Here is a 26595-nt window from a genome sequence, read left to right as displayed (position 1 = left end):
GGAGGTTACTGACACCTTGCTCTGTACAGTAATAGTTAAATAAAGTTGAATCTAACTTTGATACTAGAGGATGTTTTTTTCTTCTTCTCCCTGTACACAACTGACTGCACTACAAATTTCCCACTGTCAAGCTCCTGAAATTTGCAGACGACACCACGGTCATTGACCTCACCCGTGACCTCACCATCCTGAACAGCACTGTGACAGCAGTGGAGTCATTTCGTTTCCTGGGCTCTACCATCTCTCAGGACCTGAAGTGGGACACCCACATAGACTCCATTGTCAAGAAGTCTCAGCAGAGGTTGTACTTCTTTCACCAGCTCAACCTGCCTGCTGCAGCTACTGACATAGTTCTAATATGCCGTCATTGACTCTATCCAGTGTTCATCTATAACTGTCTGGTTTGGTTCAGCCACCAGATCAGACAGAAGGAAAGTATCACGGTCAGTCAGGACTGCTGAGAGGATTATTAGTGCCCGCCCACCCTCCAAGACCTGTACATCTCCAGATTGAGGAAACATGCAGGTAGAATCTCTCTGGACCCCACACACCCTGCCCAATCCCTCTTTGGACTGTTGCCCTCTGGCTGGCACTACAGAGCACTGAGCGCCAGGACAACCAGGCACAAGAACAGTTTTTACCCTCATGCCATTTTCATCATGAACGATTAAATGGCCTGATGACTCCCCCATAGTGCAATAATGTTAACACATATCTCATGTACATATGGAAATGCACATATTTAATTAAATAACGGTACATACCCCTCCCTATCTTGCACATACACCGTGCATATGCCGTTCTGTTATATGTCCTATTATTTGCATGTCTGTTTATACTCACTGTAATGTTTTGTGTGCACTTGGTTCTCTTATCACCAAAATAATTCCTTTTGTAGAATACTTGGCAATAAAGCTCATTCTGATTCTGATTTTAAAGAGTGTTAAAGGGGTCATATAATGGTACATGCACTTTTTCAAGTTGATTGTACTGAAATGTGTGTTGGCTGTGCCTGTACACAACCATCCTATTAGGATAAAAATCCATCCAGTGTTTTTGTTTTAATCTCCTTATATATTTTCCCCTGCCTCAAATCGAGCCGTTCGACCGTGTGACGTCACACTGTCGGACGCCCCTCCCAGGGTTGTTGATTGACAGCAGTGTTTCAACACAGACCCGCCCTCGCTCGTGAGCGAGCTGTCAATCATAGTCCGTCATCATTGTTGATAGACTGGAGCAGAATGGCGCCTAAGCGATTGTGGTGTTCTGTTCTTCGGTGTAATAACGAACACAGCAGTCATTTTGATGTTCCTAAATCTGAACCGCTGAAGACGCAGTGGCTGAGTTTTGTTTACGATGGGAATATTCCCCACGAGCAACGTCAATGCGTTCATGTTTGCGCGAATCATTTTTCACCAGACTGCTTTATAAACGAGGGTCAGTATAAAGCTGGTTTTGCTAAGAAGCTGCTGCTGAAAAAAGATTCGGTACCAACTATTTATATTCCCTCTGCACCTCCAGAAGAAGTAAGTGTAACGTTTTATTAACCTTTATATTAGAGAACGGAGGGGCGGGGTGACAAAAGCTCATTATCATTTAAAGTCATATGCTCTGAAACGGCGTGCTGAAAACAGAGCTGTTTTTGAGCAGGTAAAATTAGTGTTTTCTTAAAATACTAATGAGAATTTTTAATAAAAGTATATTACAAAGTTTTCATTTAGACCCTAAAGATTCATATTAACTTGTACAAAAATGGCATTATATGACCCCTTTAAGTAAATGAGTTAGATGCATTTTCATGTCTGTCCACAAGGCACTACTGTAATTCTGCAGTGTGTTCCAGATCACGCCTGTCAGTGGATGCCAGAGAAGAAGCTGGTAGGTCCATCCCAGAGTGCATTAGTGGCAGGTATATGTCGTCCATATTGGGCAAAACTAATACTTTCTAGAAAAATACAAGAAAATGTAATGTTATTTCATTGTTATTAAGACATTTACATTACATTTACATTTATGCATTTGGCAGACGCTTTTATCCAAAGCGACTTACAGTGCAATTATTACAGGGACAATCCCCCCGGAACAACCTGGAGTTAAGTGCCTTGCTCAAGGGCACAATGGTGGTGGCCGTGGGGTTCGAACCAACGACCTTCTGATTAACACCCCAGATTAACAGCCCTGTGCTTTAGCCACTACGCCACCACCACTCCATTGAAGTCATTGAAGTCTTAAAGAAGTCATAGCTTTAAGTTCAAAGAGTGCTGAATATCACAAAACCATAGAAATTGACCTGAAACTCATCCTGCAACTTATTTTCAATCCACTCAGTTACATGACAGAAAGTCACTTCTCGCTCTCCCAGTTTGGGTCTGACTCTTAGATCAAGTTTCGGGGGCAAACAGAAACTGTACCTAAGAGAACACACATAACACTTTTGAGTCTGGGGTTTAGGAAAATATTAATACTATAGAGTCAGTACAATTAAAGGTGTCATAAGCGATTTCAGCTAATTTGTTTACTTGAAGGGATAGTTCAAGTTTAATTCTATCATCATTTACTCACCTTCATGCCAACCTAGATTTGTATAACTTTCTTTCTTCTGCTGAACACAAACAACATTTTTTAGAAGAATATTTCAGCTCTGAAGGTTCTCACAATACAGAAATTCTCCTCCCTGCTCAGTAGGTGGAAGAATGTGAATCACCATAAATAAAAGAAGAAGAAAGTGAAAGTGGAGATTGATAGTAAAAAATAACATTGACCTAGAATATAAGGACATTTACAGGATATTGCTCTGTTTCTTACCCACACCCATTATATTTCTTCATAAGACATGTATTAAACTACTGGAATCATATGGATTTTTTTATGTTACCTTTATATGCATTTTGTGCTTTAAAATGTTGGTACCCATTTATTTGCATTGTATTGACCTACAGAGCTGAGATATTCTTCTAAAAATCTTAATTTGTGTTCTGCAGAAGAAAGAAATGCATACACATCTGGGACATTTTTGGGTTAACTATACCTTTAACCACACACCCTCTCTCCAAAACGCCATATCAGCAAACCCAATATAAGCCAACAAGAAATGAAGAGCGAAATGATTCACAGAGAGACCGCATTTCACACCAACTAGTTTTCTTAGTGGCTTAAAAAGTGCAGGTTGCTCCACTGTCAGAGCCTAAGGCTGTCACTAAGACAAGTGTGATTTCTCAGGACACCTGTTTCTGGGATGTCTGTCAGGTGAAAGGAACTTTTTTAATGTGTGGTATTAAAATGGAATACTTAAAAGTATCTTTAGGATACTGATACTTTATGAGCAAAGCCATAAAAAGTAACATTAGGTTTAATATTTATCATGAAGCAGCAACGTCTCTCATAATAAAATGCTAACCAGACCAGATAAAGTGACAAGCGATAAAACCTCTCTTATGTAAATCATAGGTTTTGTCACTAGCTGTGACAGGACATTTTGTTACTTGGTTTCTATTTCTGTGGTGTAAAGCTACACTGCAAAAAATAGCATTCAGTATTAGTATTTATATCCAGTAAAAAAAATAAATAAAAATCATTAAAACAAGATAGATTTATTGAGAAGCAAAATTGTATAAGATATTTAAGACATATTTTCAGAGAATAAATATTGGATTAAGTTTATTAAATTTGTTCTGCCCCATTGCCAACATTTGTTTGTTTCTTGTTTTAAACATTAATGTAACAAACACTTTGTGAGGTTTAACAAAAACATTCCAGTGGGGTAATAAAAATGAACAACATTCTCAGAAAAATAAAATTGCTTCATTTATCTTGTTTTAAGGATGTTTAGATATTTTTATTGGAAAACAAGACAAAACTGCAGATGAAGAAAATTAATTTTTGTAGTGTGGGTAGCCCTGCACTGTGAAATCTCATTGGTTCAAAGTCCTGCTCCTCATAGCTGTACATTGAACATCAGATATCTTCAGATATTGTATAGACAGACAAATTATCACTGAAAACTTGCGTCGTGCCTGATAACAACACAGTGTAACGCTTTCCCATAATACTTAAACCTCCAATTGAAATTGAATTACATGCTTAGGTTAAACCCTCAATCACAGAGTGAATGATACCAAAAGATAAGGTAATGATAATGATTACTCTAGATAAGCTTTGTTAACATACTGTGAGCTTAGGTGAAGCTTCAGTTCCTAATGCAACATTAACAGTGTTCAGTTGTGTGAGAATTGCTCGTACCATATTCTGTCAGTCGGGGGATGTGGAATATTGACAGCAAGCGTTCCCGAGAGCTCTTGAACTTCCACAGCAAGCAACAGAGGGGTCTTGGACATTTCTTCAATCTTCTTTTTAATGTATTCATTTTCTGTGGCCTTCTGGAAGTACTTCGACTTGGCAATTTTGTCAACAAATCCGCCTACTAGTGCTGCCTCCAGCCGCAACTCTGTGGGGAGCAATGCAAATTTTTCATCAGGAGGCCTTGAGTTATTTTGAGCTGCATTTACTGTCAAGAACAAAAAAAGACAAAGTGTGTTAAGCACATTATAGAAGATTACATCCCAATTTGACCTCGTGAGTGCTGTCAGCTACAGCAATTGACAACATCTTGAGCTTCAATTAGAAAATTAAAGCATTTCTGACACATGTATGGATAAGGAGTTGCAACATCACAAAATTTGAGGAATAGTTCATCCAAAAATGAATGTTCTGTCATTATTTACTCATCATGTCTTTCCAAGCACAATATCATAATAGTGGTCATATCGACTAGATAGTCACATGGACCAGTTCTATGTTACTTTTATGACAAGTTCTGTCATTTTGGAGCTAGATTGATCCAGCTATCTTTCTAACATTCGTTCGGTATCTCACTAAAGGTAATTGTCTCAGGTGTGTTCGATCCTGGAAGAAACAATGACACCACGTTAATCAATTGACAAACCAATCACAGCAGAGATAAGTGAGCCCCACCTCCATTACACAAGTCACTGCCCTAGGACCCTTCTTCATTCTCCTTTTCCTCGTGAAGATTTTTGCAAGCAATCTTCAGCAGGACTCTCAAGAAGAGGTCGCTAAACAGTTTGTTAGACAGGCTGTTCAGGTACGTCGCAGATACTGTTCTGCTGTGTTCATATTGTTTCTCCTGGTGGTGTAAATCAGCATGTCAAGCCAGGTTGAAGTTTTTCTGTGAGCGGCTATAGCTTTTGCTATAGGTGTGGCAGATCTGCTGGTCTCGTCACACTAAGGAGAGTTTGGGGGATTAACACAGAATCGAGTGGCATGTTGTGGTGAGCAGGTTCTATGTACTTAGCTTGGGTTTATTTCATGACATCGTGCGAGCTCACCGAGTGGTGGAGTGAAGAAAAAGGATCCCTCCTGTCTGTTCACTTGTGGATCCATGATCTCGCCCAAGGATCCCCACTTGCTTTGGATTAGATGTCTGAGGGTCAGACATGAGCAGGCAGCACTTGTTAATCCCAAGTGTCGCCTGCACTGTTCCCTGTTCATAAGGTGAGCATTGAAAAGGAAGGTGCGGGTCGCAGTGTCAAATAATGAAGATCCCTGTTTTTCTCCAGCTCAGATTTCTGAGGAACAAATAGCCAATTTGATGAGCAAAAGAGCAGTAAGGGTAGTACCGCAGGAGGTCAGCCATCAGGGCTTTTACTCCAGGTATTTTGTTATCAAAATGAGAGAGAGGGGGTCTCCGTCTGGATTTGCGGAACCTCAACAAACGTCTCAGAAGGTTCAAATAATGTTCATACTCTAAATGCTCTCTCAATTTATTTGTCACAGAGACTGAAGGATGCATATTTCCATTGTGGTGGGGAGAGCAAGAGACAGACACATTGGGCGTGGCGTCAAGTCTTGGAGAAGCATTTATTGAAAATAATAATAAACATAAAATGTTCATAAATGGGGAAAATAGTGGCCAGGGAGAATTGTAATCTAAATAAAGGGGTAACTGACATCCTCACTGTGAAACGGGGCTTCGTGAAGATTGGGGAAGTGTCCATGGAATGGCCCCGCATTAGCGGGGTCCAAAGGCCACACACGCTTCCCTCCTTGGTCTGAGGCATGTGGGTTGGCAGCATCCTTGATGGGCTTTCTTACCAGGCCAGCGGCAGGTGAGAGGGGAAGGCGACCCGGCCTCTGGCCTGTCAGCCGCAACGCGTGCTTCCTCCCTGGCGTCACATCTAATTCCCACCGGGGGTCCAAGGAGCGGTTCCGTGGACACGTCTAATTCGACAGAACCCTTCCCGCTCTGCTACTGGGCCTGCGAGTATGCTAGTGAGTTCACACATGAAGAATAGAAACCGGATAGAAAGTGACATCTTTGTGCCATGAACATTTCCTATAAGTTGTTATACTCATTCAAAACAACAGTGGGAGGCACTTCATTCATAGTTACTTTAACTCTATTATCGTTACTAATGTTAACACAATTGTCATAAAATGCCATTATTTAAATATGGGCCATGTTGTTCAGTGGTTGGATGCTCCTTGGATCTCTGGAATAAACGGAAATTAAAGTGTTTAGATATCTCAAATAACAGCCACAAATGGACACATTCGCAGCAGTGAAGCGAGACGGCTGGATACGTTCAGTGTTAAAAACTGTAGCACACATCTCGTTGTAAGTTTGATAGGCAGAGTTCTAAAAGTGACTACAGATCGCTCCCATTAGCTTCGCAAGTAATATTACATATAGTCATTAAGCAGATTAAGCAGATGCTTTTATTCACAACGACTTATAAATTAAAAAGACAAAAGAAATCCTTACCTTGTCCACAGGTCACACAGACAGCCTTATTGTACAGCTTCATTGATTATAATAGGAGCGATTCAATATTTCCGATCTCTCTGCTTAGGAAATAATTGTGACTACAATACTATTTCATCGCCTCTCTCATGTAGACACTCAGTATGAACAACACATCTGTATAAGTCACTTCAGGTAAACGTTTGATGTTCTTTAAGAAAATATGTTAATTTGGAGCCTTATTTTAAGGATCCATATGATACTGGAAGTGCTCCCATGCCAGTTGTGTTCTAATTCCTTTGTTATTGTTTACATCCATGAAATGGTCTATATGTAAAAGTGTGGCCAGGACCTTCTTCAAAAATGCATCTTTTGTGTTCCACAGTAGAAGGTAATGAGCAATATAAGTGTGCATAATTAATGACAGGATTATTTGTTTTTGGGTGAATTATTCCTTTAACTGTTAATTGAATGGAGTTAATGGTCATGACCCTTCAGCACCAGGTACAGTCTTCTCTGCCAGAACTCCTTGAAGACTGCACTTGAAGATTCCTCATCACTGTCAGCTAACACAGAGAGCCTGGACCTGCTGCTGCAGAACACAGAACATCATCATAACCATACAGTATGATAAACAGATAAACAAATTAATTCAAAATCCTAACACTTTCAGGATTTTAAATGGAATCTTTTTAGGGCACCATTGAATAGGCTGCACTGAAATATTAAAAACTGGTAAAGAACTGGGAGTTACGTGGCCTTCATGAAATCAATGGAGTGAGTGGGTGGCTTTGCCAGTGCTGAATCAGTGGGACTACACATCGTGCATTTGCTGATGTGGTCTGAGAGGGTTTATTATGCGATTGGTTGCCCACCATCTCTCGATCAATTTTTTTCCCCTTTATTGTCTTATTGTTTATGAGTTTATTTGTTAATTTTGTGGGTTTGATATTGTTATTTACTAGGGCCTATTGAATTGAAAACTTTCAGTTCATTTGTTTTATGTATGTAAAAAAACAAAAAACATCTAACTGAAATAATCTTGTAGTGATGGTGTCATGTAGGGTCTCGTGTGCGTGCATGGGCTGTCGGATTTCCGGGGGTTGGACACCAGTTGGGACTTTTTTTGTGCGAGTTTGAAAAGCATTTTTTGTGTTCTGAGGGTTAAGGATTTTATGGTAACATCAATGTTGAATTATGGTCTATATCAGGGTTTCTCAACGGGGGCATTCAAAGGATGCAAATCTGAAAGCAAATTAGTAGAGAGGGGGGCGTTAGGTTACAAATGGGGACGCTTATCAGTCATAATAATCAATTCTATCGTCAGGTTCTTCTTTGCATTAAAACGTTTATCTAGGCTTGCAGTATATCAGTTGATTCTCAACTATACGGGTTAGTACACATTTGTACCACGGTTCATCTGATTTTAAAGTCTAGCGACACATATGAAGTATCTGGTTTAGATCTAACCATGGTAGTGAAGAAGATACATGCTTCCATGTGTTTACTTTGGTCTTGTTACAAATACCACTGTTAAAACTATACAAATAATTAATTAATTAATTAATTAATTAAAATGTTCAAAAAGGCAAATGTAAAATATATTAACAATATCACTTTTATTATTAGTTTCTATCTTTGCATTTTCATTTTATAGGCCCCAGATAAAGCCCTCCATCTGCTTGAATTTAAGAAACGCAAGGTTTGGTCTCAAATTCATGACGCATAAGCCTGCTGAATTTATTAACAAAACTTAACAAAGTTTTTTTTTGCATGTCAATATGTCACACTTTAATATAGGTAAAATGTTCCTCTCCATGAGGAATGTTAATAGACTTGGGCACCCTATAAAAAGAAAGAAGGTTATATCTTTTCTTAAGTATAACAATTTTGATATATTGTTCCTTAAAGAAATGAACCTTTCTGCACAGGAAGCTGAAAAAACTTGGTAGCGCATGAGGAGGACATGTTTTTTGCAGTTCTAGTTCGAGTAAGATAAGTAAGCATTTACAATTTAATTGTCTCAAACAGATCAAAGATAATTTAGGAAGAGTCATTATTGTTTTGGGTAAAATACAGTGGCAAAATCTTATTTTCGCTAATATTTATGCACCCAAGACTGATGATCAGAACTTTTTTATAGTTCTTGAGGTAAAGTTACAAGCCGCTGGGATCCTCTATGATATGGTTTTGGGTGAAGACTTCAATCTTTTCAACTGAACTAGACAGGGAAGTCAGGATCCAGACACCATGCTCCGGACATGAAACAAGACAGACCGAAGAGCGCATGGCAGGAAATCAAAACCAAAGCTGTGCGCTCACACAAAGACTGGCAGAACATGGAGCATGAGTGTCCTGATTAGGAAACAGACCCAAACCAAACCAGACAGAGAAGTCAGGATCCAGACACCATGCTCCGGACATGAAACAAGACAGACCAAAGAGCGCACGGCAGGGAAATCAAAACCAAAACTGTTCCCTATTGTTCTTCTAAGGATAATTCAGATGGAGACATATCCCATGCTCTGTGGTTCTGCGCTAAGATTCAAGAATTCTGGTTATGAGTACAGAATTTTATCTGTGAGGTTTTAGATACTCAAATTGAATTCTGCCCCAGACTATGTATATTGGGTGATGGGACAGTTATTAAAGTGGGTGACAAATATACTAAAAGCTGGATCCAAACTACTGTAATGACTGGCAGACAAATAATTCTTAGAGGATGGAAGTCAAATGACGTTCCCTCATTTCAAGAATGGTTCACTGAATAGGGCAGGGTAGCACCATTCGAAAATATGTCATACAAACAGCTTAGCAGATTAGATGCATACAGCAAATTAAGAAATGGGACAAATACATGACCTTTTTTTCTCTCTACCTCTCTTCATGTTTACATGTGTATATACAGGCTTGGACCACGGGAATGTTTGTTGGGGGCTGGGATGGTGTTGGGGATTGAGAGGGGGATAGGGAATTAATGGGGTTAAGGGGGATAATGATTGACTCGTGCATGTATATTTTGCTTTGTTTTGTGTTATGTTTGAGAATAAACCAATAAAAATATTAATCTGAAAAACTGGATAAAGATATTTCTACAGGACAAATTCAGAATTTCTTTAATTCTACACAAACTCACAACACATTGCTGGTCTCCAACTTTTTGTCTGTCTCAAGGACTCCATCCTTCCCAAGTTTGGAGAGGTTGATTTTGGTCTCTAGAGTCATCTGTAGCACCCCTGTGTACTCCACCTCTAAATGCAACCAAAGGCCTGACACACCAAGACATTTTTATTTATCGTCGTCTTTTTTGTGAATATTTTAAAGGGATAGTTCAACCACAAATGAAAAATCTGTCATTACTCAAGCTAATGTTGTTCCAAACCCGTTTGACTTTCTTTTTTCTTCTTCTTATTTTTTCTTCTTATCCCTTTTTCTCCCCAATTTGGAATGCCCAATTCCCAATGCGCTTTAAGTCCTCGTGGTGGTGTAGTGACTTGCCTCAGTCTGGGTGGTGGAGGATGAATCTCAGTTGCCTCCACGTCTGAGATGTCAATCCGCGCATCTTATCGCGTGTCTTGTTGTACGCATTACTGCAGAGACTTTAGAAGTGGTGGCTTCATGCTATTCTCCTCGACATCCACGCTCAACTCACCACGCACCCCACCGAGAGCAAAAACCACACATTATAGTAACCACGAGGAGGTTACCCCATGTGACTCTACCCTCTCTAGCAACCAGGTCAATTTGGTTACTTAGGAGACCTGGCTGGCGTCACTCGATGGTAGTCAGCGTCAATACTCACTGAGCTACCCAGGCACCCCTATGCCATTTTTTCTTTCACTAAAAAGGAGATGTTAGGCAGAATGTTAGCATTTGTCACCATTCACTTACATTGCACCTTTTGTTCCATACATTGAAAGTTAATGGTGACTAACATTCTGCCCAACATCTCTTTTTGTGATTCACAGAGAAATGAAAGTCATATGGGTTTGGAACAACATAAATCTGAATAAACAATTACATGAGATTTTTGGTTGAATTATCTTTTTAATGGTAAAAGTATATTGTAGATGACAGAAAATGATGGGTGAATGGAACAAGACAGTGGACCATGCATCTCCCACATGATCACCACAGTTCAATGTGTATAGAGCACAAGTGCCAACCACTAGATCACAGGTCTGACACAATGACAGTTTTCAAAACAATTGTTACAAATATTATAAACAAAATATTTAGATCAATGCTTATTCAAAAATGACTTTCTCATCATGATTCATTGAAACAAATACTGTATGTTTATAACAAAATATCTACTGTGTAAGGTCTGATGTAATATCCATTGCTATTCTAATACTGACTAATATGCTGTAAGGGACTGAAAGTCAATTTGTAAAAGAATTTCAGACTTCCAGTACTGCCACTATGAGTTGATCTGCATGTCAGGGGTCAAGATATAATCTGTTCATGGATGACACAAAGGAAAAACATTTATAGCGCAATAATAAAACACCCACATGTCTAATTTCGCACATTAAAATTCAATAAATGTGATGAGACTAGAGTGAGGAGGCCAGACTCAGTTGAATGCCATAATAATAATACAGTAATACATAACTAACACAGAGATCGTAAGGCAGAGCATAAAAGATGTACTCTGTGCCCCTCACAACAGTAACCTCCACTTCTTATGGGGATAATACATCCTCCATATACTTCACAGTGAGCATTTCACCATACAACTGAGTGCGCAAACAGACACGTGCACAGATGCTTACAGATGCACTGCTATTCGCCGAGGACTGTGACATGATGTTATGCGCTCCTTTGCTCCCTGAGATTGCATCAGGATAAAAACATCTCATCTAGTGCTCAGTGCAGGAACATAATAACACATACGCTGAAGCAGTCCTGATGGATGAATTATCTAATATGTTCTTTTATTAGAGGCTCTTAGCAGCCTGTCTCGCTCACCTCTGCTGTTGACCTGTGGTGGGGACGTGCTTGTTATCTGGGGCATGCTGGAGCCCATGGCCAGTTCAGTGAGGGTTAGCTCATCCATGAAGTTAGGCAACTGTAATAAAAGAGGGTAAACACAGAGATACATGTGCACAGGGTGGAAATATTAAAGGTGCACTCAGTAATTTTTTTCTCATTAAAAATGCTTAACTCCCAAAGACATGAATTGTAATTTGGCAATATATGTAGAAAATCACTGATAATGACTCCAGTCATATCAGTAACTTTGTAAAAGCTGTTTTTATTCTACATGGAGAGTGTCCACACATGGGGGCTGCCATGTTAGAATCACATGACCAGCCAAATATGACTCACTTAATCTCAGTAACTGTCCTGTTATTTGACACTTTCACTCATTGATTAAATTAATCATGGCTGACTGTGAATACTACATTTCTACAATGGCATGTGAAACTGAAAAAAGTTACTGAGTGCACCTTTAACAATCCTTTTTATTATTATTATTATTATTATTATTATTATTAAAAAAAATTGCAGATTAAAGAATGAGGTCAGTACTGTTTTCTCTGTGGAAACAATACTTTCTTAAAACACATTTTAAAGGTGATATAAGCAATGTTAGCCACTGTATTAGAGATGCCCCCTCTTTCCAAAACTCCACCCTACAAAGATACCATTGAGACCTGTTGTAATCAGTGCAGAAGAGCAGCAGCACATTAACTCAGTGTTGCCAAATATAAAAATGTGAAAGTTCTCAAAAGTTGTCAAATGCAACAGAAGAAAAGTAGCGTTCTTGCACAGCAAACTAACAACTCACAACTGCTTATGAAGCTGAATATGTTTGACTTAAACAATCTGCTTCAACTGCACCACTCTGAGTAATCTGGATATTGTCTGAGCTCCATTCTCTAAAAGATTGCTTACAGGAGGGGTTTTCAAACTGCTAGGGGGTCAGCACAAAATTTTGGAAAAAACAATGTGTCAAATGCATTTATTGAATTTAACTTGTTGCTTTTTAAAGGCAGGTCAGAAATTATGCTATTGATTGTGATTATTTTAATCTATTGAAAGCCATACTGTAGTTTGTGCTTACCACTTGTCTTTAGCTTGCTCACTGGGAACTTCAAGTTAATTCTCTGTAAAGCTGGTATGGGACAATATTTATTATTAAACGTGTAATACAAATACATTTGAATTGAATTGACAATGTTCATCTTCAGGTTTATACATTTAACATTACTGTAATAATGGGTAGAAAAAACATAATACAAATATATATATAAATGTTTTTTTGACACAAATGCTTAACTATATTAGCAAATAACACATTACCTTTATAATATTTTGCTTACTATTTTTCTCACACAGTAAAAATGGGTCTTATACATGGGTCTTATACATGGGTCTATTTTGGTAATGAGGTTCTTCACAAGGGGAACATCATATCTGGGGGTCCTTGGCATCAAAAAGTTTGAAAATCCCTGGCTTTCAGCTCCTTTAAAGAAAATTCTGATTCTCACATGCTATCCTGTAAAACCCCCTACTCCCTGTTCTCTTACCCGGATTTTGCTTAGCTTTCGTTGTATCTTTTGTTGGACTTGATCAGCCCAGTACTTCTCATGAAGAAAGTCCCAAAAGGTCCGGCCAATCAGTGCATTCAACCAGACAGGCTTTGTTTCATCCTCATAGCAACAAAAGTTCTGCTTAATAAGAGGATGGAAGAAAGAAATCTTTGGAGTAATTTAGGAACATCATAATTTTCTCATCAAATGCCAATGGAAGGCACACTCACTGCCTAGTAGGTGACACTTTAAGACTTCAAAAGATAAGAAAGATGGTAGTTATTAAAGTCTCATGTTAACCTCATCATTGGTGTACAATGCAAATAACTACATGTGCAAGGATAGAAACAACAAGGAATACATCTCTTTATTTGAGCGTTACCTGCTCTTCGTCAGTGAGACTACCCTGGGTACTTCTGTGGCAAGGGCTTGCTATAGGACTGTTATGTGCTGAGAAGATGAGATTGGTCATGTAAGAAGTATAGTCTGGTAAAATGATCTCTTTTACTCTGCCAACCAGGTCACTATGGAGCACATCCTCAGTGCTCTCTCTGCTTGAGACTTCATCACCATGTGACAGACCCAAAGGGTTCTCCTCATGCAATGCAGACTTGTCTATAGAGCAAAAGAAATAATCAGTCTAGGGATTTTTATGACACTGTGTAGAAAGAGCAGCTTCGGTAAGAGACGATTCATTATTAGAACGATTCATAAACACAAAGTAACATACAGAAAAACTTTTCATAACTTGTCATTAATTTCTCACTCTCATATCGCTCCACCTGTATGCTGTTGTTTTTTCCTGACGAACATAGGAGGACAATTCTGAAAAATATGTAGTTTTTGTCCCATTCAGGATAATGACAGTTCATAGTAACCACATCTGTCAAGCTCCAAAAGTGACCATTATGACTGAATCATTCAGCGAGTAAACCAGGTCAATCTGAATCATGAACCAGACTGCAGGGCTGCAATTACAGATTTTTGGGGATCTACCCGATTTCTACATGGCGTACCCTTTCAACTTCCAGGGTTTTGTGTCTCTGCCAGATTGGCTGGTTCATTGAAAAAAATTGACTTCAAAGAACAATTTGGACTGATCCGGTTCTTAAATTCAACTCACTAACTTCAACGTTTTCAGGTCAAGGACCCCTTGGTGGACAGAGAGAGAGAGAGAGAGCAGGGACCCCGCTAGGGAGATCCGCATTAATGTATTCACATACTTTGCAGGGATGATTACATTGCAAAACCATTTAAATATTCATTAATGTTATTGTGCATTTAATTTGAATTTTAAATATTGTAATACATTTTAATGTGTGAACGTCAGCTTCTTCAGCTTTGTTGAAGTTTACTTAATATTGTATTTAATTTTTTCACAATTAAAAAAAAATTGTTTAGGATCAATCAATAATTAGTGGACCCACTTTTGAAGACACTTGCATGTAACACAAAAGTCATGAGGCTTAATTTTATGGTGCTATTTTGTAATTTCTGAAGCTTGAGAGACCTAAATATAAAATGTCATTCCATGAAAAATAGGAGCATAAAAATTCCCCTTTCATGTGCCATGGAAAGATTTACAGTATACAGGTTTGGAGCAAAATAAGAATAAGAAATAATGACATAATTTTTTTAAATTGGGTGAACTATCCCTTTAAATTACTTGAATGTTGGTTCAGTTGATTATTTCATCATACTGTAACTGATTAAACTTTACCAACAAATATGGATTCACAATGGTCCTCTTCATTGTGAATGGACACAGAAAGAAGTCGATGGAACCACTCCTCTTTCTCCCGTCCTGTTCGTCCAAAGAGGTAGAGTGTGACAGGATGGCAGTCTTCAATCATTGAGTCAGTGGGTGTCTCTACTCCCTGGGTCTCTATCGTCTCCTCCTCCAAAGCCCTTTTGCCTTCTGCCAAACTTATACAGATGGGATACTTCCTGTTCCACACTCTCTTGTTTGCCAAAACCAATGGCAGAAGAAATACCTGTTACCAAGGCAACATATTCATTAGAATTACGTGGCAACTATGCAACATTCTGCCACATTAATATTCATTCAGTTGGGGTTAGAGACCATGAGCAAAACGGTGTCACACAGCCATTGAAGGGCAATGTACCATTTTCTACTGAGAGGCAGATAGAAAATCAGCTATACAAACCTTACTGCCAGTGAGTCGAAATAACCGAGAGTGAGTAAAAGTCTTTTCGTGGCAGGGCTCATCAAAGGTAGCCCAGAGGGGAATGCTGTTACGGGGTAGTCAAGCCGCAAATAGGGTCCTTCCAAAGTGGCATACACAGAGTGAATGAGGGATGGGTGGTAAGTCTTAGGATCATACGTGTGCATCTCATTCATCCAGCCCTGAAACCCAGAAACACTTCACTTCACAAATTCTATTCTAGTCTGTGAAGGAGTTTCAGCACAGAGACAGACAAATTAAAGAAGTGGGGCATCCGGAAAAGAGCTGTAGCTGGTTGTGACAAGCAGTGGGTGTTTTATTCTGCATCAGACACATCAGACAGAATTAATCATGGAAAAGAGTGGCAATAAAGGCCTTTCTGGGGCTTTGCAGGATGCAAGATGCAAGATGATAAAGTGATAGTTCACCCCAAAAATTAAAATACTTTCATCATTTTCACACCCTCATGTTGTTACAAACATCTATGACATTCTTTCCCTCCTTGGAACACAAAAGGAGACATAGGCAGAATGTTAGCCTCAGTCACCATGTCATTGCAAGTGAATGGTGACTGAGGCTGTCATTCTGTTTAACATCCTTTTCATTCCAAGGAAGAAAGAAAATCATATGGGTTTGGAACAACATGAGGGTGAGTAAATTATAACAAAATGTTCATTGTTGGGTGAACTATCGCTTTAAATACATACTTCAGACAATGTGAAATTCACTACAGTGTGTAAAAAATATGTATTTCTGAAAGACTTTGACACATTTAAGTGCAGGCTTTAGTTGAACAGCAGTATGTGAGGCGGTTACCTAGGGTGATGTTCTGATGCTTTTCTTAGCCCTTAAATTACCAGTAGCTGCAGTGCTTTAATGTATGCAATGTTCTTTGCTCAAGTTAAAAAAGCAAGTACAAAGTATCACACCAGTTCTGTGTTGACATATGTTCACACTGAAAAATGTACTGAAAATGAACATCAGACTCACCTTGAGAGAGGGTTTCATTTTGCTTTGAAGATTCTCAAAGAGAATGCTATTGTAGTGGGCCCCTTTTAGTCTGTTGATGATTGGTGGAGCCCCATCGGATAAGTACAAGCCCCGACATGAATCCAAATGCTAAACCGAGGAACAGGCCAGACCAATAAGATGACAAAGGCAAGATAAGGAAGCAGTATGATAAAAATGCTACACAGACAAGTCCAACTCCTGGAATTGGTGAGGAATATTGCCCTCTCATATCTTCTGCCAAACCTTGCTCATCAGTTCTGATCATATTTGGTGCGATGGACTCAATCATGGGCTCAACGTCTTCCTGTTTACTATGATGATTAAGGGAAAAGCAAGATTTTTGTACACAGTGTTTGCGTTGTCTCACAGTCCAGTTACACTCTGGAAGCTCACATTCTGCTCTCCTAGCACTCTTAGGAGATTCACTTGCTGTCAAGTCAGTATTAGATTTCTCAACACCAAAGCCTTTGTAGCTTGGGGAGACCGTTGACCCTGTGCTCCATTGGTGCTTGGGGCTGCTGACACTGTCCTCGCCCATGATCTTACTGAACATACTAAGAGGTTCCTGCATGGCTTCAGAGAGCTTGCGTCGAGTGTCGACCAGCTCCATTTTGAAGAAGCTTGCTTTGGGCTCAGTTGGGGACAGGTTGACTGGAGAAGGAGGGGCAATGCGGGAGTCACCATTTCGCCGTTTAGGCTGGGTGAACTGTGTCAACAGGTGCAGATTGAGCTTAGAATCGGACTTGGATTGAGACACTTCCGGCTCACTCTGGGAAAGCTCTGTAGAAATTGATTTGACAAGGCTGAGCAGTGGCTTGAGCTTCAGAGAAGACTCTTTCAGTTCCAGTTCTGTTGACAAAGACTTCACTAGGCTGGCCAGAGGCAGGTGAGTGGGTGAGAGGAAGCCAGAGCCCAAGGTAAAAGGCTCTCCCAGGGAACCTGGTGAAGAGGGTGAGGAAGGAACTTTGAATGCAGGTGAGCTTAGGCCCCACTCATCCTCAGGCTGAATGCCCTCTGAACACGGCCTTTGCTTTGGGAGGGAGCTGAGTGACTCTTGGCCATCACAGTCCAGGTTGAACATGAGGTAATTGTCATCAAGTCTGTCCCATTCACCCTCTGTACCTGTTAGCTGGATCACTATGCCCCTTCTGTCCATGTCCTGAGAAGGAGGGGGCTGAAGATCTGGCCTCTGGGTCTCACAGGGGAATCCATCATTTCCTGTCATCCTCTCCATTATTTATCTCTATGCAGTAGCACAAGTAAAATCTTTGAATCAGCAAAAAGACAATGAAACTATTTTGCCTCCAAGATATATAGAAAACAGTAATTTTGGTTTAACTTCCATCAGCAGTTTTAAAGGAATAGTGTACCCCAAAATGATTTGCTCACCCTCTTGTTGTTCCAAACACAAAATGAGATGTTCAGCAGTACTGCAGTATTATCACCATTCACTTTCATTGTATGGAAAAATTATGGAATTAAAGTGAATGGTGACTGAGGCTAACATTCTGCCTAACATCTTGTCTGTGGTCTTTGGAAGAAAACATCATATGGGTTTGGAACAGTAGTAATTGCTGACAGAACTGTCATTTTGGGTGAACTGTCCCTTTAAGAGCATTACAGAGCATTATTACTATAATGAAGATACTTTCATTGACAATGCTCACTTAAGACAAGCATCGACTAAATCATTTTTGTCATGACATACTAACTTTTCTCCCCACAAGTGAATCCCTTGAATAGTGGAGTCTGTAAATATTACATAAATCATAAGCAGGGTTTTGCTGATTACAATCTGCCTATTTGGAAATTCATATAAAGCAATGACACTCTATTGCTAAATTAGGATTTACGAAAGACCAAGATTTTGTGCCTTGTAATATCCTATTCTTTACAGTATTTGTGGAAGGCAAACTACTAGTGCAAGTATGATAGTACAGAATATTTGCATTTTCATTATAATGTTACATTTCAGCATTCTCTATTTCCCTTTAAGTGCTGAAAATTTGTGTTTCCCATAAAATTATTTGTATAGTTTTTTCCACTCAGAAAGAAATCTGAAACAAGCTAACGGGCACTTTTTTATTGCTCAGGATAAAGATCATTGTTCTTGTTTATTGACTGTGTCTAGTGCTACTTAAAAGAGTTGATGTAATATATCAATGTTTGAATCAAACAGATCTCATTTTTATTTTGTTATATCCAATCATTGTAATGTATTTCCTTTTGGACTGCAACACCCTAGTGTAATACAAAGTATATCTTAAAATGAAACCACAGTGAGGGACTCAACAATATCTCTGAGTCAGAGAAAAGGGGAATTTTCTAGACCAGTCAACTGGTCCAAAATCCAAAAAGCTTCCACTATTTGTTTAGGTCAAATAAGGCATTTAAAAGTAAGTTAAAGACTGTGATTATGAAACTCTGTAACACCAATTCTCAAGCAACCGGCAAACTCTCTTTAAACCCTACTCCGTTAAAAAGGGCTAATGAAATAAATGAACAATCAGACTGTTCAAGGGCACATCTACAGAAACTATGTGTCATGTCGGTCCTCCTGAGTTTAATCTAATCCTACTGAAATCATCATATGACGACTGTCAACAACGCAGCATGTAACGTCGCATAGGCTTTGCCTTCTAATAGAATCATCACTATAAACAGTGCGTATAATCTGGTATCTAGTGGGATGCATTAGGTGTGGATTTCTCTCAAGCTGACAGAGCAGACCATGAAACATGATGGTTTCAAAGCCTGTTGAGTGATATCTGCAGGGTCATTGTCCATCAAATATGGATGTACAACATGATAAAAATGAGAAATCTTCTCAAAATCATGTTTAATACTCACATGTCAATTTATTCGAAATTTAAGCTTTGTGTTCAATTCATAAAGTTTTGAAAAAACATTTATGGCATTTTCTACTAAAATTAAAAATGGATTTAATGACACAAAACATGCTGTAACATTCGCTTAGCAGGCAATGACAGGCAGACGAAGATGAAGAAGTGTAAAGAACCCAAGTGCAGTTTATTTATAATGTGAAATCCAAAAACCGTAAATCCAACGTGAAAACAAAACAGACAAACAATTAAACTAAAGAAGACAATTGGGGGTCAAACATGAGGGCTTAAATACATGGACAAGGGTAACATGACAACCAATGAACAGACAGAACTATAAACAAGATAACAAAACTAATAAACTTAAATCAATGAAAAGACAAGACTGCTAACAAGATACTTAAACAATGAACCAATGAAAACAAGACACATGAACACATGACAGGATCACATGAGAAGATCGCATGAGGGAACAGGAAATCACATGACATGAACCAGGAACTAACTTCCAAAATAAAAGACATGAACACAGAACATGAATAAAAATGCATTTAAATGTGACACATGTCGTGTGGTGGAACCATCAAGTAAAAGGTTGGTCATGTACCTTGAATACATGAGACTATACAAAACTTAATATTTACTTTAGAAAATGTTTTCATTTTTATTTCAAGGTATAAAATATATTTTACCAATATCAACAAATTTTGAGTAAAGAATATTAAGAAGTTTTCTCAAGGTTACACCACATGTCCTGAACAAAATGTGCCTTTTCATAAAAATTTTAAAATATCTGATATCTTTTAAAACACATTCAGTCTTGAGGGTCTAAACAAGGGTTCTTCTCTGATTTGTCAACATGAACAACAAAATTGGTACCAACATGTCAGTTACACCACATGACTACAATTTGGTGGACCACATTTTTAAATATTAATACAATTTTAAAAAACAAATTTTATATTTTTAATATTAATAAAATATTATTCTGCACTATGCATTCCAACATTCCTTTTTTTCAAGACTGTCAGCTTTTATTGTGCTATTTTTTTCCTCCTTTTTTTAATTGTCTCTGGACGGTTTCACCACATGACATTTTTTACTTTGAGCCCCAGAAAAAATATCAAAATGACTTTGAGCTCAGAAAATGAAAATATGGTCCCAAAAGAAGACGTGTATTCAAGTACACGTTTTGTATAAATAGCATTTTTATGTATTTATTTTTATAATTTATTATATGGGGAAAACATGAACATCACTGACTTGCATGCTGAAGGTTTTGAATAATCTGTTCAGTGCAACAATGTTCAGATGACAGTACAATATATCTTGCTGGACAGCAACAATAACCAAATTATTAAGAACAGTTCATTTTTAATTTAAAACAATGTACAATATGGATGAATTGATTTAGTGCAATTTAGATCTATCTTAAAAATTGCCATTGGTTTTGTTATTGTAAATACGAAAACTGCATTAAAATACGCTTTTAAAATTTTTTATAATTTTTTTGTGTTATTATTTTTAATATATTTTAATGCGATTTCATGTTTATCTAACGATGTTATTTATATTTATGTAAATTGTATGATATTTCTATACACATTGATCTGTGACAGCTAACATTTTTAGCCCAAAAGATTAACCGACACTGCTAAATGTCAGAAGTAGGCTTTGATGTCAATACAATCTGTTTCAGATGGATTATTATACCCTTCAGAGACAGGTGACGTAGCTACATATCGAGATAAAGGTAATATTCATTTGAATTCGTTGCACGAATGAAAACCAGTCGGTGAAAAATAGTTTCACGCAGTATGTAAAATAATAGACTACACCTGTATAATCTAGAGTAAAGAAACTTTTAAACAATTTCACAAGAATCAACTCACCTATTTTCTCCTCCTGATCTCCACACAATATCAGCTTTCAGGAGTCTTTTTGCGTATACGGTCCTGTCAGTGAGGAGTCGCAGTTCTGTGAATCATTTCCAGACACGAGACTGATGATACTTTCTTAAATCGTCTTTTATGAGTCATGAGTCTGAAAATAGCTTGCCATAAGACTTTATGATTTATGTTATAATTGAAGAGTTATAGCGCGAGCCTGTGGCATTCATTATGCATAGGGCTGTGCAGATGTGCACGTGCCAGTCAGTAAATCCGGATACGTATTTTGAATTATTACTCAGTTTCAGGCGTACATCTGAAGCTGTGTTAACTCTTAGAAACTCCTCCCCCTCGCAGGCTCCATCCCATCCAGATGTGATTTGGTGAACAGCAGCTCCTCAATCTGATTATAGAGAGCATGCTGCAGTATAGAGAGCACTCTGCACCGACATACACTCCCTCATGAAGACTTAACAGAACATGCTGATCATGACCCTAAACATGTCCTGAATTTGCTATATTGAATCTGACATAAAAAAAAAAAAAAACTGTTCAAAGTGAAATGAAAGATTATTGTTAATTTTTGATCAAATCAAACATTACATTCAAAAGCAAGCTCTAATCCCACATTGCTGCCTGTCTCCGCACTAATATTTCACCCTCTCATACTGTGAGGGGTAAAAGAGGACAGTTACATCGCACTATAAAGCTTTGTGTAGCTCTCTTCTCAGATCTCTGTACTGGGGTCCCAGCTGAAGCTATGAATAAATTATACAGTTCATGTTTTAGGTCTATTGTTTCACCGTTAATTGATTGAGCCTTATTGATAGCATAACATAACATGTAGTAGAATATCTGTACTGGACTGATCTGGTTGAGATAACTCAAATATCCAAGTTTTTGTTGGCTGAACTTGTGATATCAAACTTAGAAAAACTATTCAGCTGAACTCCAAAATATAAGTCAAGAGAAGGACACACATCACATTCACATATTCAGATTCGCAGCATGCACCGCAGCATGAATACATTATGCAAGTTGCAGTGATATTAACTTATTTTTCATTGTTTTAGTGTTTTCTGCAGTTGGTTGTTGTTTTTACTTTCAGATATTTGTCATTATTAGCAGTGGCGCAAAAAGTGGGTATGCGCTATATGCGGCGCATAGGGGCGCCGCACCATGGGGGCGCCAAAGCGATGGTAAAAAAAAAAAAAAAACGAAAAGAAATTCTAATTTATATAAGTTTTATACATTTATATAACATTTATATAAAAGTTATATAAGTTAAATATAAAAAGTTATATAGGCCCTAAATTTTAGAGGACTAACAGGCTAGAGTAGGCGCCTGTTCCATCATAAGATTCCATCATAGAATTTATTTTGACAGAAGGGTAATATCGCGACGCGAGCGCTGACTCTGAGTGAGCAGCAGGAGTGAGTTGTCGTTAAAACTCAAAGATGGATAAAGCAAAAAAGCTGTCGGGGGCTAAAAACAGAAAAAGAAAGAGGGAAAAGGAGATTGCATGTCAAGGGATGCGACAGCAGCTTAATAAGTGGATGGTGAAAGGCAACAGGTAGGATTTAAAGTGTGACGTCTGTGCTTGGAAGCTTGTTAACATTATTCATGTTAACAGACTAGCTAGCGTTTGCTAAGACTGGGAATGTAGCAGCCAGAATATGTAGCTAGCTAGCTTAGAATATGCAAAACCGAGGTTGCTGAGCTGAAAACTGAAAAATATAAGGAAGCATGTACGATAAATGACAAGAATCTGGAAAACAACTAATGCAATATCTCAGGTTTACCATGGAATCATGCATAGATTTGCTAGCAAACTTGGAGGCTTGCAGATATTAATGTTAACAGACTGGCAAGTGTTTGCTAACATAATGCAAAATAATGTTGCTGATATTTACATTTAGATTTTGGTTAAACCCTATGGTAGGGTCACATCTCTCTCTCTCTCTCTTTAAAAATCTGTGCTATGTGTGTGTGTATGTATGTATGTATGTATGTATATACATACATACAGTAACCTTACTGCATAATAGTTGTCTTATATGATGCCATCACTAGGCTGATTTAAGAATTGAATTTAGGCTGCTTTATTTAACAGTGAGTTCATTTCTTTCAGGTGTGAGGATGGTGGATCAGGAAAGACAGGGGAAGGCAACAGGTAGGTCTAACAAGTGTAGAGGGAGCCACTTGATACCAACAGATTCATTTATTAATATTATTGATATGGAAAAAGTAATATGGAAAATCTATTACATAATGTTTGTTTGACAATGTCTTAGTGGAGAAGAACACAGGCAAGGGGTAAAAGAGACAGACATGATGTCGGCAATGGCATCAAGTATAGAGGAGACCAGTGGTGACATCAGGTAGGAGTTACATTAGTTAGACTACACAAAACTAAATGTCCAGTATGGTTTGAAGTTATGTTAACCAACCTATTTTCCAAATGTAACAGTAGCCCTGAGAGTTTTGCCTCTGCGGAGAGATCATTCAGCAAGCTAAAGCTGATAAAGACATACCTTCGTTCCAACATGAGTAATGATCGCTTAACCCAATTAGCAGTCATTTCAATTGAAAACAGTGTGGCATGAACCATTTCATTCGATGCAAAACTAGATAAATGGGCAAGTGAAAAGGCACGCCATGTTACAATTTAGTAGAAACTAAAGAGCGCTTTTGAATGTTTGGTAGCAACATTGTTACTTGGATTGGGCATCGAGAATCGGTGACTGACTAGTTCTAACTGTTTATTCTGTTTGTTACTGTTTATTCTGTTTGTTACTGTTTATTCTGTTTGTAACTTTATATATATATATATGTATATACGTATATATGTATATATATATATATGTATATATATATATACACTCCCCTAAAGGATTATTAGGAACACCATACTAATACTGTGTTTGACCCCTTTCAGCCTTCAGAACTGCCTTAATTCTACGTGGCATTGATTCAACAAGGTGCTGAAAGCATTCTTTAGAAATGTTGGCCCATATTGATAGGATAGCATCTTGCAGTTGATGGAGATTTGTGGGATCTTCCAAACCATGTCTTTAATTTACCCAAATACACTTTGATAAATCTATAATAATAATGATTCGTGGGAAATTGAATATATACGTCATTCGCCCGTGTGTGTTCACGTCATATCCGTACAGAGAAAATAAGCTCTGGCTACCGTAGTGCATGTATGGTTTGGGAGTAGCGTGAAGCTCAAAGTTTGTTGTCACAACGAATGAGAAAAATTGACTATGGATCATTCAAAACGGCAAACCTCCGGGGAATCACCGGTTATAAAAACGAAGAACCCCGAACAGAGCAAAGTCTACAAGCAAAAAGCGAAAGTCCATAATGAAACACAAATCAACATCGGTTTGGCTTTTCAGAGGTGGCGACAAGTCTGAGATCTGAAAGGATTCATAAGCGACACAGAGATGGCTTTTTTCTTACTCGATAGGTACAATATTTTATTGACATCGTTTATGTATAGTTGTATAATCACAGACATACACGTGTCTGTGTGTTTGTAGTGAAATACAATAATTATACTGTAATCGGTGCAGAACTTTTCACTTGCGAGCACACGTGTGTTTTTCTCTATAATAATTTTTATAAATAAATCCTTTAGTCCTAGGCTTGCCAAGGACATGTGAGTGTTGAAATTATGTTGATCACTGGTTGGTAACAATGACAATCTATATATTAGTTACTACCGTGGTCTATTTAGCCAGAATATCCTGCAGTTATAAAAACTTTACAACGTTTGACCAGATCAGAAAAGCAATCGTTATGTCTAATGTTAACAAACGTTTAACGCCTAACTTTGGTAACGTTATTTATTTCCGAACATCAAAGTTTCCACTAAGTTAAAAAAAAACAGCATAAGATATGGCACTTACCTGCTCAGAAGACATGTTTTCAGATATACGTCTTTTCCTTTCATTCGTTATTTATTTGTCCATTCGCTCTGATGAGATGTCCTGTATCCATGTGTACATCAGTGCCTTGAACTGCATTCATCCGCACAGAGGAACAGAGTCGATGCTTCATTACAAAACAATGTTCTTCCGCAAGACGTATGCAGTTTTAACTTTTAACCGCTAGAGTGTCAAAAGTTACATAGTGTAGCTTTAAGACAGTATGTTTATTTAACAAGTCATTAATTCAAGTCAAATGTATCCTTAGTTAAAACAACTACCTCAAGTTGACAACTTTAAATGTTGCAGCACAAACATTAACTTTTTTGTTAGTTCGATTAATGTAATGGCATTATAATGCATCATGTTGCCTTAATGTTTTTACTTTTCTCCTTTTTGCATTGTAAAGCAAAATGTTTGTTGTGTGATGTACTTCAGTAAAAAGTTGAGAAGCCCAAAATGTCTTACAGCCTGATGTCACGTTATTTTGTGCTTTCTCAACTATTTATTTTTTTACAGTGTTGTCTCTTTGTCAGACCTGGGAAGCAGGGGCGGAGTTAGGGGGTGGCCAGGTGTGGCCGTGGCAATTGCAGTTTTGGCAATGATAGGCACATTAACAGATGAAAGGACCAAATAGAGTGGTGTGTGATGAAAGAATTTTCATTTTTAGGTGAAGTATTCCTTTAATATAAATATGATTTTATTTTATGACTGAATTGAGACGTATAATCATTCCTTTTTCTGTCCTTTTCTTGTTGCTTCATTGCAGACACTCTGCCAAAAGACAATTCAGAAACACATAATTTATTGAATGCTTTGGACTGGTTGGAATTTCCAGAGTTACTTAAACATTATTGCAAATATGAGTACTGTTAGAACAAAATCTGTTAGAAATCAGCATAGATAAAAACAAAATCATTAGAACTGAAAAACTCTTCCCACCAAGACACTCTTCCTCTGATCCATTTAATATATGTTTTCTTCAAGCTCAAGCTTTGCAAATGAGTACACCCAGAACAACAGGAGTAGCCTATAACATAGTAGTTTAATCAACATAGTCATGCTTATATTCACTCATTTTCAGTAAAACTGTGTGCAGTCTTATCATGTTCTGACACTGTGATCCTTTAGTGAGCCATTGTGCATATTAAGAGTCAGTAGGTTTCACCCAAAATATTACATTTCATATTCTTTAAGTTGAGGTTCGTTAAGAGTGTGATATAAACATTGATTTTAGATTTTCATAACATTAATAATGTATTCTTCTATGAAAATAACTCATTAACAATTTTATTAAATGAAGAATAATTTCCACCAGCACTGATATGCTTGTCAAACATTAACCTTGTATTATGTACTTTGTCTGCACTGACACCCAGTGGGCATGGTTAAACTGTGAACTTGAAGTTGTGTAAGGGATACCAT

The 26595-nt window shown here is 38.0% G+C and overlaps 1 pseudogene; it reads right to left on the bottom strand.

Moving 5' to 3' along the window:
* Positions 1-1816: 1816 nt before the first annotated feature.
* On the bottom strand, positions 1817-17733 carry LOC127633182 (testis-expressed protein 2-like; annotated as a pseudogene).
* Positions 17734-26595: the final 8862 nt, after the last annotated feature.

This window comes from Xyrauchen texanus, chromosome 40 (genome assembly GCF_025860055.1).
Source record: "Xyrauchen texanus isolate HMW12.3.18 chromosome 40, RBS_HiC_50CHRs, whole genome shotgun sequence".
In the NCBI taxonomy this organism is placed as follows: Eukaryota; Metazoa; Chordata; class Actinopteri; order Cypriniformes; family Catostomidae; genus Xyrauchen; species Xyrauchen texanus.
This window is presented reverse-complemented; position numbering and strand designations above follow the sequence as displayed.